This window comes from Myodes glareolus, chromosome 16 (genome assembly GCF_982192425.1).
Source record: "Myodes glareolus chromosome 16, mMyoGla1.1, whole genome shotgun sequence".
Taxonomy (NCBI): domain Eukaryota; kingdom Metazoa; phylum Chordata; class Mammalia; order Rodentia; family Cricetidae; genus Myodes; species Myodes glareolus.
Window position 1 is genome coordinate 18,895,490 of NC_142041.1, and position 16,992 is coordinate 18,912,481.

Here is a 16,992-nt window from a genome sequence, read left to right on the forward strand (position 1 = left end):
CGGTTAAGAGCACTGACTGCTCTTCCAGAGGACCCGGGTTCAATTCCCAGCACCCACATGGCAGCTCACAACTGTCTGAAAACCCAGTTCCGGGGGATCTGACACCTTCACACCAATGCACATAAAATAAAGCTAAATAAACCATAAAAATATTTTAAAAAACATATACACACAATTAAAAATAATAAAAACTGATCTGTAGAAAAACAAAGGACTTGCTGCTCAGGACCTCTGGATGGTGTCCAAAGATAGTATTTAAACAAATGACCCTTTCAGGGTAGAGGGAAGACTCTCTGATTTCTCAGGTGCCAAGGAAACAGCTATAGGAAGTACTTTGGTTTGGTTCGGTTTGGTTTCGAGACAGGGTTTCTCTGTAGCTTTGGAGCCTGTCCTGGAACTAGCTCTTATAGACCAGGTTGGCCTCTAACTCACAGAGATCAGCCTGCCTCTGCCTCCCGAGTGCTAGGATTAAAGGTGTGTGCCACCACCGCCTGGTTATGAAGTACTTTTTCTATGGAGTTTTTCTCATATATAAGAACTATGAGAACCCATCCTAGTACAAGCCAGTCCCTTTGGACCAGTACTTCCAGTTCAGGGCTGCACCAGGCTTTTTCCTTTAGCCCATCAACCAGTTCCCAAATCATGACACAGAGACTTATTATTAGTTATGAGTGCTCAGCCTAGCTTATGAACGGTTTCTTTTTTTCTTAAATATTTTATTTATTTATTATGTATACAATAGTCCATCTACATGCATGCCTAAAGAGGATATACCACGCCTCATTACAGATGGTTGTGAGCCACCATGTGGGTGCTGGGAGTTGAACTCAGAACCTTTGGAAGAGCAGGCAATGCTCTAAACCTCTGAGCCACCTCTTACGGACAGTTTCTGGCTAGCTCTTTTAACTTAACTTAATCTGTTTCTCTTTGCCTACCTTTGACTTTGGGGATTTTTGCCTTCTTTCTGTATGTCATACTCTGGGTCTGCTAGCTGGTGGCTCGCTGGCTTCTGCCCTCTCCCTGCTTTCATTTTTCCTTCTCCAGAGGCTAAATTTCTCCTATTCAGTCTCTCTGTCCACCAGCCTCACCTATCCCTCTTCTACTTTGCTATTGGCTGTTCTGTTCTTTATTAGACCAATCAGGTGCCTTAGGCAGCTAAGGTGAAACAGGTGCAACACATCGTTACATAATTAGACACACATTCTCATATCGTTAAACAAATGCAGCATAAACAAATATAACACGCTTTTACACAGTCAAAGTAATAGTCTGTGTATAAACAAATGTAACACATGTTTTCACAATTAAAGCAATTTCCACAATGCAGGGTTGTCTTGTAGATCTCTCAGAAGAGAGAATTAATAACCTTTGTATCAGTCACCTCTTGCATCAAAGCTGCACAGAAGCCGCTCCCCAAATTCAACACCATGAAACAACCACTTGCTTGCGATTTAGTTGTACTTTGCTTTTTCTCCTTGCTCTGGGACCTGGGGTCACCTAGGACAATCTCTCTGCAGCAGAATGGAAGCACACAGGGAAAGCCTGCAGCCACACATCTCAAGGCCCCATCACATCCTATCTTCTAGAATGCCCCCGCAAGACTCAAGGACAACTCCATAGTCTAGCAGAGGGAAGTCCTTCTACTTTTCAAGGAAGAAACTACAAAGCCACATAGCAAAGAGTATGGTTACAGAGTGCCCAAGGACATACACTGCCCACTTCCCTCATTTCTCAGGGAGGAACTCACGTGCTCACATGACTTAGTCCTCTTAGGAGCATATACCAAGGACTTCATTCCTCTCCCCTCCTCAAATATAAACACCAAAAAAAAAAAAAAGTCTTCTGTGGATCCCTGGGACGTAGGACAGCACATGGCATATTGTTATTGCTAACCAGTACTTGCTGAAAGACTAAATGACTAACTATCCTTTGCTGCCTCTTTCTCAAGTTCTCACTTTCCAAAGACGACATCTTAAATTAGGTGGCTCTGTGACCGAACTCTGACAGTTTGGGCTCTGTCCAGCGGAGAGGTCACTGCGTGGTATCATGCAGAAGTATAACTATTTCAAAAGTGCGCTTTAACACACTGCCTGTATTTAAAGAGGAGTGGGGGTGGGTAGAGACTGGTAGATGAAGTGGGAGTTTGTTTTCGAGACGACAAGGGAGAGATATGTAGGTGGAGAAGCAGAAAGTTGGGTTTAGGAAGGGGTGAAAAGAATGGTATGAGTTGAGCGGAGAGAATGTCGCTTTCTGGGGTGGAGAGAAGACAGTATTCGCATGTGGGGCTCGGAGTCTGGGCAACTGGGAAAGTAGCCAAGAGATAAGGAATAATTTTTAGTGGATAAAGCATATCTGTCAGTTTGAGGTTTGTTGAATTTGCAGTGTTCATGGGACATTCAGCCGAAGAGTCTAGTAGACAGCAAAACTTTGGAAGTGCCTTTCAGAAGCATCTCTTCGTCAGTGTGCCAACCCAGCCATTCATAGCCACGACACTCACATACAATACTCATACAGGCAAATTCTCCTACAGTTGCTGGAAGGCCCCACCAGCCAAATATCAGGCAAGCAGTTTGTGGGTGCAAGAAGCACGAAAGTAGGGCTGGGGAGATGGCTCAGCAGTTAAAAGCACTGACTCCTCTTCAAGAGAACGCTGGTTCCATTCCCAGCACCCACATGGCAGCTCGCAACTGTCTGCAAACTTCAGCTCCAGGGGATCCAACACCCTCACACAGATACAGACATACATGCAGGCAAAACAACAATGCACATAAAATTGAAGAATAAAGAAAATAAAATAAAAATAAACTTTAAAAAAAAAAAAGAAGCACACAGGGGCTGGAGAGATGGCTCAGAGGTTAAGAGCATTGCCTGCTCTTCCAAAGGTCCTGAGTTCAATTCCCAGCAACCATATAGTGGCTCACAACCATCTGTAATGGGGTCTGGTGCCCTCTTCTGGCCTGCGGGCATATACACAGAGACTATTGTATACATAATAAATAAACAAATAAATATTTAAAAAAAAAAAAAAAGAAGAAGCACACAGCCGGAGAGACGGCTCAGGGGGCAGAGTGCCCAACTGCTCCGCCCGACGACCCGAGTTCGATTCCCAGCCCAGCACTGTGAGTAGTTCTGTTACTGTCTCTCAGAGCCCCCCTGCGGCCTGCAGGATGACCCACACACAATCTTCCACCGTGCACCGTAGATCCACGTAGAGTAGTAGCCAAAAACAAAACAAAAACAAAAAAAAAGAAGAAGAAGCACACACACAAAATCAGAATGAGAGGCCACTTCTGCAGAGGAGTGCCTCTGTCTCTAGACATCTGAACTGGCCAAAGATTCCACATACTCAACCAACAAATGTGTGTAAATTCCCTCTCTGAGTGGCAGTGTGCTCAGGGTAAGACACTTGTAAGAGAACAAGAAAAGGGTCTTGCCCTCAAGGAGCTAGGTCTCAGTGGGGAAGGGCATGAAATTTAAGAATTTCCCCAAGAACAAGGTAGCTCAGGGGCCCTGTGTAAACATCCAGTGTGATGTTAAAACAAGCTCAGTCAATTGTGTCTGGACAGAGTGTGCTGACGCTGACAGGTACTGAAGGTTCAAGACTAAGAAAGAGCATGTGGAGGGGTAATAAAGAACATTCTGGATACGGTGTCTGGCTTGAGCTAGGACTAAGGAAAGAGGCAAACATATACTGTGCTGGTATATGAGAGGGACTGGATCAAAAGGACAAGAAGAAGGGGCAAAGATGGTGAAGAAAAGGGGATACCAAGTGACATTCACCAAGGGAAGAATCCAGACTTGTCCAGAGCCAGGTGTAGTCTCACACACCTTTAATTTCAGCATTTGGGAGGCAGAGGCAGGTGGATTTCTTCAAGTTCAAGGGCAGCCTGGTGAGTTCTAGGACAGTCAGGGCTATATAGAGAAACCCTGTCTCGAAAAAATAAAACAAAAACCAACCCCCCCCCAAAAAAACAAAAACAAAAACAAAAAAACATAGGTCCTGGAATACCCTTTCTTGAGGCATTTTTTTTTTTAGCAGGGATCTCAAAGATTTGCTTCTTGTTGTGATTCCTAATTGGTTTTCTTAAATTAGGTAAGATGGGGCTGGAGACAGGCTCAATAGCTCGTCCTGCTCTTGCAGAGGACCTGAGTTCGGTTCCCAGCACCCACTTCAGGGGACTTATAACCTCCTGTAGCCCAGTTCCAGTGGACCAGCCACCCTCTGAGAGCAACTATCTCCACATACCTACAGCCCACATAGATCCGTAAGCACGTACACAATTAAAAACAAATAATGCAGATGATCCATTTTAACAGTCTCCGTGACATGCGTGTAGTGAAAGCATTCCTAATTCTGTGCATGGTGTTCATAGTTCGAACATAGGATCTCAGCCCCTGCCGGCTGAGAGACTGGTGTGGTGTTGTTTAGCTAAGCGGGGCGTGTGCACTCAGGCCTGCTTATCACTCAGCAGTGAGATGAGCAGGGATGACTGCCACTTGACTTTCAGAGGCTGTGTTGGCTGGGCCTGCAGCTTCCAGATGTCCTCATTGATGGACCACCTTGACCCAGGAGCGCCTTAATAATCTCGTCTGTGGCTCTCTGCCCTGCGGGAAGACCAGGGGCTACTGTGGTGAAGCGATTTTCTGGGTGACTCCAAAGCCCAGTTACTGGAAAATTGGTTTGTAGCGGTCCTCCAGCTACAGTCATTGAAAAGTTGGTTTGGTGTGGTCCTTCGGCTGTCTGTCTCAGCATCACTCAGCTGTCTTCGGGCCGATGCAGCTACCTGGGTTCACTTAGACCTTCCAGTCTCTGGAGGTACCCCGTGATCCATATTTTAGGCAAACCCCCAAGGTCCACTTGCTCATTTATTCACAGACACTTCTTTGAGTCTAACTACATGATATATTCTAGGCTTGAGGATATACTCGTAAGACCAATAACGGAGCTCCCTTAAAGAAACAAGTTTTGTCTCAGCTTCTTTAGATGGGGTTTGAGAACCATCTCCTTAAAATAATAAGTGTGTGTGTGGCGGGGGGAAGGGGTGCCACCAGAGTGGGAGAAGGATGGCAGGGTGGGGGAGTTGATAGAAAAGAGAATCACAAAACCCAGTTTGTTTAAAAATTTTATAATGGCATCCAAGACCCTGCATGCCTATTTTAAAAGTGAAATAATAGAAGGGGGCTGTGGGGGGCTATAGGAAGCAGTGCTGAGCTGGGACGAGGTAAGCAGTTGTGTGGAAGGACTCAAGGATTAGGTAAAGCCAGCGGGGTCCCTTCCTCTGGCTGCCTTAGTTATGCTGCTGGTAACAAAGCAGCCCTGGTTTCTTTTTTATTTCTTATGATTCAGTGTGTAGGCAGGCAGCTCTTGTAATCTGCTTTATGTTCAGCTAACACAAACCTTGCACGGCTGGGCCTCTTCCCACAGAGAGGTTAATCTTGGTGTTGGGGATGGAGCCCAGGGCCTCAGACATGTTAAGCACATGCTCTGCCAAGCAGGCCGTCAGCCCCATTTCTAGGCATCTTCTCTGGTTAAGGGTCTCGGCGTTCTACCAGGGCGGGACGAACAAACAGATGTCCGCCTAGTCCCTCCGTGCCGTATCTACCGATGTCCCGCTGACCAAATCAAGAGGGAGCCATGCTGAGCCCAACATGGGAGGGAAGTCACAGTGGCGTGAACACCAGAGGGTGACTTCTTCGTATGTCACTGCCATGAATCAGTTACTCTGGCAGGCTCCTGACCCAGGGATTCTCTTGTGTGCCGTCCCTTTCTTTTTGGCATTCAGTATAAATTCCTACATGAAGGAATCCAGCTGATACGCTAAGTCCTCCCCTAGAGTCCTGGGGACTCTTACTCATGGGGGATGTAAGAATCCTCACTGGATTGTTGTTAAGGAACCACTGAAACTCCCAAAGGACCATCAGGAAATCCTGGCCTGTGCTACTATCACAGTATGTAAGGCATACTCCTGGATCTTTTGTGTGTTTGTTTCTGGGGACAAAGTTGAAGTTTCATGGGGGATTTTCTTTTAAGTTTTTTTGTTGGCTTGTTTTGTTGAGGGGGGGAGGGAGAGAGAATATGCTGGTGCCCTCATGGAGATCTCTTTGTGCTGTGGGTTCCACGGCTGGAACTCAGGTCTCAGGCTCGGCAAGAAGCGCCTTTACTTGCTGAGCCACCTTCCTGAGCTTCTTCTGGATGTTTTGCATGTGTACAAGTATCTTTGTTTACTGTATAATGTTGTGAGTTCAGCCTAGTCGGACCACGATGGTCACCTAAACTATACCACTAGAAATGGCCCATGCCATTCCAACCCCTGCCAAATAACCCAGTTACACGACAAGCAATGAGTCATGGTATTTTGATCTTCCTTTAGTCACTCGGGTCATATCTCTAACTATTACCAGCCATGTTATTATGACTCATTTCAGAGCAGAAGTCTTGATCTGCGCTTGGATCTTTTTCCCCCTTGAATGGATTAAGTCCGTGTTTTTTTTTTCCCCTTTCATGCTGAGGTGTTCAAGACTGCTTCAGTGTTTACCAGTGAACAGTTGAAGGGACCTCTTTCTGCCGCATGAGATGCACGCCTTCTTCTGTTCTATGAGCCAAAGCTGGCCTGGCAGAGCCAAGCCTTTCAGAGTGAGTCTGTTTCCTCTTGTTTGGTTTCCTCTCAGTTGTCAGTCCTCATCTGTCTCCGTTTCCCACGCGGGTACACGGGACAGCCTGGCTGGGTTGGTTTTTCCTTGATTTTGCCCCAACTGGAGAAAGCTGTGCATGTTCCCACGGCCGCCCCTTTGTCCAAACTGTGGAAAACTGGCCTTTACTTTTCTCATAACTGGCATGGGCTGTGTTTGGGTCAGGAGCCCAAGACAAACTACAAAGAATGACCTCAACCAAGGGAACTTGAGAAACATCTAGATAACACTGTTCGGAAATTGTTCCCTCGCATGCGCTGGCATTTGAAATATGTCCTGGGTTTATGTATATTTTTTATAGCACTCAAGCTAGTGTAATGGGAAAAAAAGTGAATTAGCTTTCATCAGCCAACAGACTTGGCTTAAGCTGGGGACGTAGCTCCATTGGCAGAGAAATGACCTAGCTTATACAGGTCCTGGGTTTGCTCCCTTACACTACACACACCAAGCACGGTGTTTCACACCTATGAACTCAGAATGTGGGAAGTGGAGGCAGGAGGGTTCAGAACTCCACGGCCATGCTTGGCTATATCATGTACTTGAAAGCAGCCTGAAAGATATGAGAAGCAATCTCAAAAACAAACATACTCACAAACATGGTTTGACTTGTGTGTGTACATAGTTCATTGGCTGTGATCACAGTTCAGTGTCTATGGGCATAGTTCAGTAGCTGTGGGCATAGTTCAGTGACTGTGGGCATAGTTCAGTAGTTATGGGCATAGTTCAGTGTCTGTGAGCATAGTTCAGTGTCTGTGAGCATAGTTCAGTGTCTGTGGGCATAGTTCAGTAGCTGTGTGCATAGTTCAGTAGCTGTGGGCATGCTTCAGTGACTGTGGGCATACTTCAGTGTCTGTGGGCATAGTTTAGTGGCTGTGGGCATACTTCAGTGTCTGTGGGCATAGTTCAGTGACTGTGGGCATACTTCAGTGTCTGTGGGGATAATTCAGTAACTGTGGGCATAGTTCAGTGTCTGTGGGCATAGTTCAGTGTCTGTGGGCATAGTTCAGTAGTTGTGGATATAGTTCAGTGATTATGGGCATAACCAAGTGGCTGTGGGCATAGTTCAGTGTCTGTGGTCATAGTTCAGTGACTGTGGGCATAGTTCAGTGTCTGTGGTCATAGTTCAGTAGTTGTGGGCATAGTTCAGTAGCTGTGGGCATAGTTCAGTGTCTGCGATCATAGTTCAGTGGCTGTGGGTATAGTTCAGTAGTTGTGGACATAGCTCAGTGGCTGTGGGCATAGTTCGGTGATTATGGGCATAACCAAGTGGCTGTGGGCACAGTTCAGTGATTATGGTCATAGCCAAGTGGCTGTGGGCATAGTTCAATGACTGGGCACATAGTTCAGTTGTAGAGAACTTGTTTAGCATGCCAAGACCAAGGGTTCAATCTCAACATCAAATAAATAAATAAATAAATAAATAAAAATAAGGTAGCAAGGGTTGAAAGGATGACTCAATGGTTAAAAGCAAGGACTGGTCTTCCAGAAAAACCCAGATTGGTTCCTAACACCTATGTCAGGGACTCACAACCACCAGTAACTCTCCATAACTCTTCCGACCTTCAAGTGTGCCTGCACTCATAAATGTACCCGTGCACACACACACACATTAAATCTCTAGAAAAATAAAGTCAACCACTTCAACCCATTCACTCCCTTGTCGCTCTCAGTAACAGATTCTAACTGGCCCTCAAGCATAGAAAGGAAAGAAGCAGGAGAGTCCACAGTTGGGACGGCAGATTCGTCCAAATGTATATGATGTGCTCGCGTGTGAATCTGAGGGATTCAGTGTCCGTGGGCATAGTTCAGTAGTTGTGGATATAGTTCAGTGATTATGGGCATAACCAAGTGTCTGTTGGCATAGTTCAGTGTTTGTGGGCATAGTTCAGTGTCTGTGGGCATAGTTCAGTGTCTGTGGGCATAGTTCAGTGTCTGTGGGCATAGTTCAGTAGTAGTGGGCATAGTTCGGTGATTATGGGCATAACCAAGTAGCTGTGGAGGAGGGGGTCCCTCCACCTGCCCATGCAAAGAAGGCTGGTTACCACGTACTCTACAACACCAAGAGGCCTAAAGGCCGCCAGGCATTCGTCCAATAGAGCGAAGATAAAACACTGTCGCGGAGCTGACAGAGCTGGGCATCTTCCTGTGGTTGCAACTGTACTTGATCCTAGATGACAATGAGATTGAGGCCACGAGACACAAAAGGATTTGTACCCTCTCATTATTGCCTGGTAATTCTGATGAGGGGTTTTACCGGCTGTGTCATTGTCTGTCCTTCTGCCTAGACGTGGAGGTCATGGCGGGGGGGGGGGGGGGGGGGCAAAGCAGGTTTGGAAACGGCTCACTCAGCAAAGCCGGGAGCTGAGGAAAGGGTGTGGCCTTCACCTGCAGGCGGCAGAGACTGGGGTGGGGGAGGGGCGGTGGGGATGTGTGCAAGTGACTCTGTGGTGGAGAAGGGGGGCTTCTCCTGCTTCACAGAGGCAGGACTTTGAGAGTGGGGCAGCAGGACACCCCAATCCCAGATTTAGTCAAGCATTCAGGGGACACTCCCAGGTATATTTCACCGTATCTCTCTACATCACTTCAATCTAGCCAAAGATAGATCAGTTACCAAGTTAACAAGCCAAGTTCAAGAGGGATTTTTAACCAGCAACTATTAGACAAACAGAACTATTTGCTCAGTGGAGACAGGAACCTTCCCCCCCCCCCTTCCAGAAAGGGCTCATGTCTTGTGATGGTTAATCTTGATTGTGTGGAATCACTGAGGGAGCAAAGCTTGGGTTTGTCTGTAGAATTTCTAGACTAGGCTGATGAAGCGAGAAGACCCGCCCTGAATCACAATCCAATGGACTGGGGCTGCAGACGGAAACAAAAGGAGGAAGCAAGTTGTACACTGGCACTCATCAGTCTGCTCCCTGACTGCAGCTACAGCGTGATTGGGTGCTCCATACTCCAGCTGCCTGCCCTGCCTGCACTGCCCCGAAGGACGAAGGACCGTACCAAAACAAACTTCCTCTTCCTTGGGCCTGGAGAGATGGATTCGTGGTTAAGAGCACTTACTGCCTTTGCAGAGGTTTAGTTCCCAGCACCCACACGGCAGCTCACAACCAGCAGTGAGAAAAGTGACTAACACACAGTCTGTCAGTGCTTTGCTCGGGAAGAACAGCCACGGTCCCGGCATTGGGAAGAACTGTGAGGGGATTTCCAGAAGGCTTCCAAAGAGCAAATACACATTAATAGGAAAATGAAGATTCTGTGAAGTGCATAGACCAACAACAGGCCAAGCATCCTATGAGAAGAAGGTTAGGGACTCCATCTGGGAGGGAGGCAGCAAGGAGACAAGCTTTAAACACGGTGTCAGAATTGGCAGTATCAGACTTGGTGGTCTGAGTCCTTTCAGAAGGATGATGCAGGTAACTTTCATCCTTCAAAAGCCAGGAAGACATTTGTGCCCATGCTTGGGTTGTGATGGCCAAGGCTATAGTGGCATCAAGGACCTGAGAGAAGCTTAAGAAGGTTGCTAGGGTTTGAGTTTGGTTTGTTCCCTCCAAAACCTGCATTGAGCTTTGACTCACTGTATAGTGACGTTGAGAAGTGGTGGGGTCTAAAGATTGTCACCTTTCTGATAGGATTGGATTAGTTCCCCTTCTCACCACCAAACACGGATTGCACAGTAGTACCGTATGCCCGTAACCTGCATGGCATCCAGAAAGCTGAGGCAGGAGTTCAAGATCAGCCTAGGCTACAAAGCCAGGGCCAGCCTAGTTTGAGACTTCCCTGCAGAACAAAAGGAAAACAAAAACAACAACAACAACCAAAGAAGAAGTCGGTAGCCATGAAGTGAGGCACCTCTCCCAGTTTGTCTCTTTCTCCTCAGGCGCCCACTTCTCACCTCCACCCCATCATAGCGCAATATGACCCCTTCACAACACGACCAGATGCAGCTGCCCAGTCTAGGCTTTCCCAGCCTCTAGAACCATGAGGCAAAATAAATCTCTCGTACTTAATTATTCAGACTCAAGTATTCTGTCAAAGCAACAGAAGACGTGGGAAAGCCGGTAAGAAAAGGGCAGCTCCGCCGGCACAAGAAAACCAATTAGGTCAAATCAAACCAAATCAAAATGTCCATCGTTTTATTAAGAATGATGCTCTTGGGTGGCTAAGCACATGGCGGGGAGACAGGACAGCAGGGAGCCCATGCAGACCCCAAAACCACGTGTTTCTCCTCTAGGAGGCCACTTAAATATACTGTGGGAGTGGACCCTGGAGGAGGGGGTCAGGACCTGGCATGCTGGGATTTGGAGTCCAGAGCAAAGCAACTCCCAGGCCAGGGGCTGGCGCTACACTCCCAACTTAACAAAAGAGACATCTGATGATATGGAGAACTGTCTCATGGGAGGCAAAGTTAGGACTGAAGAAAAGCAACATGTGAACAAGCCTCCGCGACTTCCGCCTTAGAGCATCTCAACAGATTCTGGAACCCTCATTGAGCCGCATCCCTTACATGAAGATGCTGTGCCTTGGGAATTCTGCTGTCCCCCGCTGAACATGAAGCCCTTTAACTTCACATGTGACTCGTGTTTACAGAGCCATCTCCGGACAGCCTGTTTGTACCGTGATGCAATGGATGTGTGTCCCATGGAAAAAATGAAAAAGTCAGCCCAGCAGGACGCCAGGGCGCAGTTGAGGAAATCCTGTGATGTGTCATCTGTGCAACGCTAGAAGGTCACCAGAGCACTGGGCGGCCCAGCAGCAACTCTGTTCTTGAAATGTCACCAGGAGGTGGGGCGTAGTGTTCTGGGCACAGATCAAGTTTCTGGTGTCTCGGGGATGAACTAGAGAGCCAAGCAAGCTGAGTTCTCAGGTGATGTCTTTGGCTGGACATGAGTTCCCACAGAGGCCCGGGCATCAGAGTTCTCCCACGGGCTTCTCCCGCCACAGCGCTGGACCTGCTGTATCAGAAAAAGCATCATTCCTGACCCCGAGGTGACTGTGGTCATTTGTCTTTCTCTTTTATCCTCATCCAACGTTCTGTTTCCTGTTCCACCCTTCAGCCATGTGAATTTCCAATGGGAGCTAAGAGTGCTTGAGGCAGGGCACCCTTCCAGCACCCTCTACATTACTGTGTCCTGATGTCGCCAGAGCCTGGATGTGTCAAACAACCAGTGTTTTGCTCTTGGGCAGTAGAAACAAAAAGCAAAATATTTGAGCAAAAAAAAAAAATTACACATTCCTGATTGTTTCCCTCAAGATACAATGCCTTTATTGTTAAATTGGCTAGACACCACGTGGTACACAGTTCAGAAGACACCAAAATGTTTAGGGTCAGTGGTAAATGTGCGTGCCTCCTCTCCCTGACTGATCCAGTTCCTCGGGGGATGTAATGACCGCTCCGGGCTCAGTTCTCTGTGTATCCTGTGAACTCTAATATGTTTATATTAAGGTCCACTCCCCTTAGCAAACACCACCACTATGATTACTACCCTCATCGCTCCCTCCTCTCCAGTCTCGTGATTAGCTGAGCCTCAGGAGAGGAAGCCAAGGTCAAGGGCAGAGAGTCTGACCTCTGGGAGGCACACCACCTCGCTGCCGCTACCTCCTCTTAATTCCCCTCCTGCTCTTTTGTTCGGTGAGGGAATGGCCAGGGCACTTGAGAAACCCTTCTCTCCGCGTTCTGGAAAGCAATCGTGCCCATTTCATTACAGGTCATTGCCTAAAAGCGCCAGCCATAGCTCAGGATGACAGTTTCCTTCCTCTAATTTCTCCTTGTCGCCCTGTCTCTAAAGCTTCAATGCAGTGGTTTCCAGAGGAGGCCCCAACAAGTCCCAAATAGCAGCTAATTCATATAGTAAGGTCTGGTTCTGTTGGTTCTAGGGAGCATGCCTCAGGGCCTGCACGGAGGTCCTCGAAGGTCCAAGTATCTTGAGATAAATGGTTAATGCTGCCTTTCCCTGTACGAACAGTCTGCAGGTAGCCACTACCGGATTTTTAGCCCCTTATTTGAATCTACGATCACTGTCAAGCAGACCAGGAACGGCATTTACCTTTGAATGTGCTGGCAGGTGCATTGCCAGGAAACTGGCTATCTCTGGAGGGTTGAGCCCTTCCTAGTGCGGAGAAGGCTCTCGGCGGAGTCCTCAATGACCCCTTTCTTGTTCTCCGCTGCAAGGCCTCAGGCTTCCTTCTTGTTCGTCTGGTCCCTCAAGGGTGGAAGGAGAGACTTCTGGCTGTCAGGAGAGTGTTTTCCCAGACCCTGTGTGAAGAACTTCCTCCTCTTCTTCCCATCTTTGTTTAAATAATTAAGTTTCTCAGTTTTCTGTAAGATCGCTATCTCCTGTAGCTGGAGAGCCTTAAACTCTTTGGGTAGCTGACCTTGGTGGGTTTTTTTGTTTGTTTGTTTGTTTGGTTGGTTTTTATTTGTTTTGTTTTCTAGGTGGGGGGGTTGTTTTGGTTTTTTGAGCGTTTTGTTTTGTTTTGTTTTTTTTGAGACGAAGTCCCACCGTGTATTCCCGGTTGGCCTAGAACTCACTACATAGAGCAGGATGACTCTGAGCTCACCCAGACTCACCTACGTTCACCTTCTGAGAGCAGGGATTAAAGGGATCTACCACAACCTTGAGTCGCTTGTCTTGTCCACAGCCACTAGGGTTTCCCAAGCATGTAGGGCACTGCCCGGCACACGGTGTGCACCTAATAAATAGTCTAACGAATGCTCTCGCCTTGAGGGGTCCTGGACTTGACTTAACACTTCCTCCTCATTTTTATTCTTGTGCCAGGGACCTGCCACCCACGGGAAAGGCCTGCGAGGCCCTCCATGAAGAAAAAAACAACAAAAAACCAGTTTCTTCTTACATTTTGTAATCTGCAAGTAACCCTTTTTCCTCTTTTTTCTGCATTTTTTTGCCCCTCTTGCCAGTCTTTTTTCCCTGACAATAAAAGAAACCAGGCTTGTTGTAAAATGAGAGCCTGTGAACTCTCAGGACATTTTCACACATATAAGGAGCCTCCTGTGGCTGCTTCTCTGCCCCCAAAGACAACAGTGAGACCCAGACAGTCACCATTCACAGGTCTGTGCAGGCCATTGGTTTTCCTCCGTGCGCTCACTGAGGTGACGCTGCCCTTGTTCAGTCCTTCAGACCCACACAAAGGCAACCTCGTCCGGCTCAACCTGGTCATTTTCGTCTCACTGGAGGCCTTTCCTCTGCCTTTCCTTATTCTTTTGCACAAGCTCCGTGAGCACCACTTACCCGCCCCTCTCTGTTCTGGAACCCCTCTTGAGCTCGCATTAACAGCACAAATAATTCATAAGCATTAGCAAGTCAGCAGGGAGCCCTGCCACTCAATCACTGTCCAGATTCCCCGAGTCTTGATGCGAATGACTGCTGGTCCGTGGGGCTTTTTCCAGGAAACCCTTTTCCCACTAATTCCCCTAACCAACGGCTATGCAGCATTGGGCACTGGAGATTCTGCACACACGGTGTCTTCCTGGGGCTGCTGCTAAACTTCCTTGCTGCTCACACTACACTCCTCCTCCCTCAATCTGGCCTCTAACTAGTGAACATTTAGCCTGCTGGGTATCTGCCCCTGTCAGGAAATCGCCGCCCTCCCTCCCCAATTTGTTGTTTAGAGTTTTTGGATTTCTGGGCCAGCACCACTAAGACAAAGAGTAAATTAACACTTTTGGAGCTTAACTGTAAAAGGGGCTGCTTCCACCATCCCCCTCCCCCGCACCCCCTCCTGGCTTTGTTCCAGCCAACAGCAGCCAGACCTTTACCGGAGTCCTGAGGGGGGTCTGTGGACTGTGTGTCTCCACTAAGCCATGACCCTGCCCCTTCCTGCCTCCCAAATGACTGTCCAGGGACACCATCTATCTACACGGTTCCCGTTGGGCCTGGCCTCATTCAATGGGGCTCAGAACAGCCGTATTCCCAACCGGGTCTCATTTGCTTGAGAGTCGGCTAAATTCAACCGTGAAGATTACATGTCCACCCCAAAGCCCCCTTCGCATAAGATGGGGCATGTGGACTAAAAGATCACCTGTCATGGAGGTTAATCACATCATGCCAATCCGGCTGCACCAGATTAAAAGGCTGGACTCCAAGAACAAAACAGTAATAGGAGACCAGAACATTAAAAGTAATCTGCGGCCTACAGAATATGTCAAACTAGAGGTGTGTGTGTGTGGGGGGGGGAAGCACACAAAAGACAAAATAAAATGACAATCTTCTCTACGCAGCAATCAATGGCTAGCTCCTTTATACGGGATAACAGGCCATAAAACCCGACACCCCACTGCGAGGTCAATGGGCTCGCCTTCAAATCCTCCCCAGCGCGTCACCAACTGTGAATCCGCCCCTGTCACCAGCTGTGAACCCACCCCAATTGTTTTCAGTGGAAACTGAGCTAAAAGCAAACAAAACCACCTACTGCAAGGCCTGAAGAAAGAATTAATGGAAAACACTGGCCGCATTTGAACTGAGTCACAGCAGTTTAGACACACACAAGACACATTAATCTGATCTTTTGTGTGTTTATTTATTTGGGGGAGGATTTTCCAAATAGGGTCTCGCGAAGGAGTCCTCTCTGTCCTGGGACTCGCTATGCAGACCAAGCTGGCCTAGAACTCACAGAGATCTGCCTGCCTCTGCTTCCAGTGCCACCATGCCCAGGTCTTTATGTATTTACTATCACAAACACAGCCTCAAGGCATTAATTAACTTTAAAAACAAAACAAAACAAAAACAAGAAACGTAGAAGCTGGGCATGGTGATGCACACCTTAATCCCAGTACTCAGGAGGCAGAAGCAGGCAGATCCCTGAGTTCAAGCCCAGCCTGGTCTACAGACTGAGTTCCAGGACAGCCAAGGCTACACAGAGAAACTGGGTCTCGAAAAGCAAAACAAAAGTTAATTCACAGCTATTTCGTAGCTCAAATCTGAGACCATTGTTTAAGAATGATGAGCTGAGAAAAGGTAACCGCGTTACTCCAGCAACTTTAAACTGGACAGCGCTAAGGAATCCCGGATGCCTCACCTTAGCAGAGGGACAGATAATTCAGACAGGCACTTCAGAAACGAATCTTGGGGGCAGGGCTTCCACTTCAGTGGTAGAGATTCGTGTTTACTTGTGTGCAAAGCCCTGCATGCAAGCCTCAGGCAAGGGGAAAATATATTTAAAGTGGACTGAATAAATTCACGTTCTTTTTTTTTTTTCAATCCTCACCAGCCCCCGGATGCAAGCGTAGGCATTTGTATTATTTAGGGCACAGAGAGCGCAAGGCTCTGGTAGCAGATCACACAGCAGCTGGTAGAGGACAGAGTGTGCCGTCAGCTGACTCTGAATTCCAGGACTTCCCACCAGGCTTGCGGGGGTGGGGGAGGAGGGTTACCCAGCTACGCCCTGCCTCCAGACAGAAGGTTGAGTCTGGGATGGCCAGGTGGGACTCAGTGGGCAGCCTCATCAACCCCTCCAGGGGGCTTTTCCTTCCGGACGCCGGGCTCCCCAGTCTCCGAGCATGCCCAGAGCTCTCCCTGCCGGTCCGACCAGTGCTGTCACGGCGCCGTGGCTCCAGGTTTTGCGTGCGATCCTAGGCGGGGCCGGGGCAGTGCGGCCCCCGGGACTCCCGGCTCTGTCGGAATTCCCCGGACTCAGCGCTCTGGCGGCGCCCGCCGCGGTGCACTACCTTGGGACCGAGACCGGGATTTAAACTGGGGCGGTCGAGGGCTTCTTGGTGCCACGGTGAAAAAAGTCTCGGGGCATCTGGCACCAGGTCCGACTACAGGGCCCTAGCCATCGCTCCATCCTTTTGTTAACGTCTTCATTCAACAAAACGTTTTTAGCGCGTGCCAAGAGTTATTTGGAGGCTAGGTCTCTTGAGAGGCGGAGCCACCGAACTGACATTGAAAGGAGACACTCCTTAAGGGGCATCAAGAGAGACAGCCAGTAAGCGACTCTTTCTGCCCCATCTGCCCCTCTGCCCTCTTTCCCGAGTCATAGGCACAAAACTTGCGTTCCTTGTTTTGGCGCTGGCTTTTCCGTCCTAGGAAAGCTTCCTCGTTTAGCTGCGTGACTGAATGCTATCTGTCACCTGATCCGGCTGTTCCACCAGCTCTCACCGGGCCACCCCCTAGCCTTCTCGCCCGGCTCTTTTTCTCTGTTCTTAAGAATTTATCACCTCACACACTGCGTTGTTTGCGGGCCTGCTTGCTGCGAGAGACTCCCAACCAAACTCCCAGCAAGTGACAGAATTTTTGTCTATAGATTAAGTGTGAAGAACGTAAGTAGCCATTGAGTGGATAAATG

The 16,992-nt window shown here is 48.2% G+C and overlaps 1 protein-coding gene across 3 annotated transcripts in view; it reads left to right on the forward strand.

Moving 5' to 3' along the window:
- Ptpn3 (protein tyrosine phosphatase non-receptor type 3) overlaps positions 1–16,992 on the forward strand; it is a 152,826-nt gene that overhangs the window by 20,678 nt on the left and 115,156 nt on the right. The window contains exon 1 of one of the 3 annotated variants that reach the window (XM_048419870.3): positions 16,050–16,966. The exons of 1 other annotated variant lie outside the window; for it this stretch is intronic. The gene's annotated coding sequence lies outside the window, so the exon portion shown is untranslated. Of the gene's footprint in view, positions 1–16,049; positions 16,967–16,992 lie in introns of those variants that run through there. One more of the 3 variants, XM_048419869.3, reaches the window with a different exon arrangement.